Source organism: Phocoena phocoena, chromosome 16 (assembly GCF_963924675.1).
Source record: "Phocoena phocoena chromosome 16, mPhoPho1.1, whole genome shotgun sequence".
Taxonomy (NCBI): Eukaryota; Metazoa; Chordata; class Mammalia; order Artiodactyla; family Phocoenidae; genus Phocoena; species Phocoena phocoena.
The window spans coordinates 55,233,728-55,237,906 of record NC_089234.1 but is presented as its reverse complement, the minus strand read 5'-3'; positions in this window follow the sequence as shown (position 1 = coordinate 55,237,906).

Genomic DNA, 4,179 nt, shown 5'->3' with positions numbered 1-4,179 from the left:
GTATGTCTTATTTAGAAAAGTGTTTAGTGTTGCTCATTTTAGAATTGGGTTATTTGTCCTTTTTTTTAAATTGAAATATTGATTTACAGTACTGTGTTAGGTGTACAGCAGAGTGATTCGGTTATATATATTATCTTTCAGACTATTTTCCATTATAGGTTATTATAAAATATTGAATATAGTTCCCTGTGCTGTACAGTAAATCCTTGTTACTTATCTGTTTTATGCATAGTTCATTTTTTTAATAAATTTATTAATTTAGGCTGCATTGGGTCTTCGTTGCTGCACGTGGGCTTTCTCTAGTTGCGGCGAGCAGGGGCTACTCTTCGTTGCAGTGCGCGGGCTTTTCGTTGTCGTGGCTTCTCTTGTTGCAGAGCACAGGTTGTAGGCACGCAGGCTTCAGTAGTTGTGGCACATGGGCTCTGGACCTAGAGCGCAGGCTCAGTAGCTGTGGTGCACGGGCTTAGTTGCTCCGCGGCATGTGGGATCTTCCCGGACCAGGGCTCGAACCCTTGTCCCCTGCGTTGGCAGGCGGATTCTTAACCACTGCGCCACCAGGGAAGTCCTGTGTAGTTTATTGTATCTGTTAATCCCATAGTCCTAATTTGTCACTGCACATCCCCCCCACCACAAGCTTTGGTAACCATAAGTTTTTTTTCTGTCTCTTTGAGTCTGTTTTGTATATGGATTCATTTGAATTATGTTTTAGATTACATATACAAGTCATACTGTATAATATTTGTCTTTCTCTAACTTCATGTAGTATGATATTCTCTAGATCCATCCATTTTGCTGCAATTTGTTGAGTTACAAGTATTCTTCATATATTCTAGATATGTCTCATTAGATATATGTTTTGCGTGTATTCCATTCTTTGGGTTGTCTTTTCACTTTCTTGATTGTTGATTGTTCTTTAAAAGGCAAAAGTTTTACATTCTGATGAACTATATGAATTGGAATTCATATAGCTGAGAAATCATTGCCTAACCCAAAGTCACAAAGATGGATATGTTTTCTTTTATAAGTTTTATAGTTTTAGCTGTAACATGTAGTTTTATGATCCATTTTGAGTTAATTTTTGTAGCTGGTGTTAGGATGGGTCTGACTTCATTCTTTTGGCATGTGGCTTCTCAGTTGTCCTAGCACTGCTTGTTGAAGAGACTGTGCTTTCCCACTGAACTGTATTGGCACCTTTGTGGAAAATCAATGTTCTGTGTAGCCACTTCCTGGATTTTCTGTCCTTTGAAACAGCTGTCAGGGCTCCCATGAGACTGTGAATATAAACAATAATGCCTTTCTCATATTGAACACCTACTATTTGCGGTGCTAGGCACATTATATATATTCTCTCTTGTCCTCACGATAATTCCTCACGGTGAGTAGTAGTATCCTCATCTCAGAGATAAGCAAATTGGAATTAAGCATTTCAGCCATTTGCTGAGGGTGTCCTTTAGTAATGTGGTGGAGCTGGGCCTTGAACTTAGATCAGTGTGGCTCCAAGGGCTGAGCCCAGCCGTGTGCTGTGGTTCTCTGTTCCCAGGAGGTCCCTTCCAGCTTGGGTGTCATTTCTGGAGTTCTTTGGGGCCATGACTAGCCAGATACATGTATGGCAAGGAATGTCCTGAAACCTGAGTAAGATTATATGATTTCACAGTGTGCTTTGGATGTTAAAAAAAAAAAAAAAAAAAAAAAGCAAATTGTTGTCTCCAGCTGCCTCTGTAAGAAGTGGGCACCTAGACTGAAGGAATGGTGCGTGGGTCCTGTTCTGCCCTGTCCTGTTGGACCACTCCTGGGAGTTATGTTATTTTTGGAAGCCATGAAGTAGAGCCCATTGAGAAAAGAGTATCAGGATGGTGGCCTGCCTTCAGATAATGGCCTGTGAGGCCTAATTGAAAGGTCTGGAGGTATTTAAATTGGAAATGAGCCAAGAGAGGTGCTGTTGGTGAAAGGCTATCACGCGGAGAAAGGGTGAGATTTGTGCCAGAGTGTGGAAAATGCGGCAGAATGGTTTGGCTGGTCAGGAGGAAGTTTTTAAAACTCAGAGCTAATGGGAGGTGGCAGGGGCTGCCTTGGGGAGTCGTGAGCTTCTTGTCACTGGTTTTATACAAGCAGAGTCTAGCTGCTTACTTTGTGGAATGTCCTAGAGGCTCTTTGGGTGAAGGCCTGTGGGATTTTTTTAAGTTTTACTTTGACCCCCAAAGCTTATATGTCATGGCTTCTGGTTTTACAGGACTTCCTGTCCATGCAGCTGAGATTGCTCCCAGCTCAGATCTGTCATGCCTCACTCATCCCGAGGGCTAAATTTGGAATTTAATAACAACACTTTGGCCTGTTTCCTTGGGGGCACTTCATCTGTTATCCCATTAATCCTCATAACATCCCTGGGCAGAAAGTGAGGGAGGGCCAGAGAGGAGAAGGAATCTGTCTCTGACTTCTTCACATCCTGAAGGTGAGAGGAGATGGCTGGTTTAGGAGCCAGCCTGGGGCTGGGGGCGTGGCCTGGATCACAGATCCTCAGGCCCCCCACCCCCCCCCACTCCCACATACAACGTACTGGGTAAAGAGTGTGTCTCCCCAGCAGGAAGCTCTTGGGAATAGTATATTGGTGATCTGATTCCATAAAAAGTTTAAGACACACCCATGGTGCATATGACTCCAGGTCAACTCAGTCAGGAGTGGGAATGGGTGGGCATGGAGGTGAGTGGATGAAGTTTGAGCCCCAAGGTGAGGGGGGAAGACCAATGTGTCCACCGCTAACTTCTAGCAGAGGGGAGGGGCCTGAGGCAGCAGGAGGGCTTCCTCAGGGAGGGGATTTGAGCAAAGTTTGGAGAGTCTTGGCAAGGACCCTGGATTTACATTCTGGAGCTCAGAGTTTGAGTGGTTTTCCTACCAACTAGCCATGTGACGTGGGTCAAGTTCTTGCCCGTGCTCCCCCCCCCACCCCCAGGGCTCACTCTCCCTAGGAGAGGGCTTGCCTAGCGTGCTCTTTGAGGTTCTGAGCCTGTGAGCTGAGTGCTGTTGCATGGATGGCTAAAGAGCCTGGGCATGCAGAGGAGGGACTGTGGACTAGCTCAGGGAAGAGGTTTGCTGGAACCGCTGTGAAGGATGAGCAGGGATGAAGGGAAGAGGACCCCAGGTGAAGGGCTCTGCTTGGGCAAAGGCATATTGGCTTTGGGGTTCTTGTCTACTCCAGACCATGCTGTTTGTCACTCCTACCTCTGTTCAGAGTCTCACAGGCATCTGGCTTCTCCATCCCTCCCAAGCTCTTTCTCTTTAGGCCTTAGCATTTTGTTTCAGGCTGGCCCTCGGCGAGTGACCCAGTCTGCAGTGGGGGCACTCTTGTCTGGACTATGAGTGCTGCTAAGTCTTCCCTGGCACCAGGCAAGGAGGGCACAGAAACCCAAGGCCACACACTGGAGACCACTGCAGCTGGAAGGTCCCTTGAAAATCATCTGATGCTATACTCCCTGTCACCTTTTTGCAGATGAGGGAATTGGGGCTTGGAGTTGCAAGCCTGGTGAGAGAAGAGCAGGTGCCAAGACCTGGAGGCAAGAGAAAGCAGATGGGTTTGTGAAAGGTAGAAGAGCCAGGATTGGGAAGTGTGTGGAAATGAGGCCGGAGGGGTGGGCAGGACCGGGTAGTGACGGAGCTCTAGTAAGCCACGGGAAGATGTTAAGCAGAGGAATGGTTTCTTTTACAAAGGACATTGGCTAGAAACCGAGCCCCCGGTTTTCCCAGCTTTCCCTGTGCCTTGCTGGCCTTCCCCACCTGTGGATGGCACCTTCGTCCTCTGCTTGCTATGGCTGAAAACCTGGTAAAAGGCCTCGACTCATTCTCTGACCCTCCACATCTCCAGTCCCTCCACAAGTCTTTTGGCTCTTCCTTCAGAATATATCCAGGATCTGACTGCTTTTCACCACCTCCACGGCTCCTCTGGTTCAAGCTCCCACATTTCTTACCTTTTTACTGCCTTGATCCCCTTATTGCACTCCGATTACACCTTGGCCCCTTCGATTTATTCTTCACGCAGCAGCTGGAGTACAGGGTGAAAGTCAGAGTCAGATGAGGTCACCCTTCTGTTCAGAACCCTCTAGGGGCTGCACATGTCACTCAGGGAGATGCCAAAAGGCTCTCCATGATCCACATGGCCCAAAACCTGGTCTATCATTCCCCTCGCAG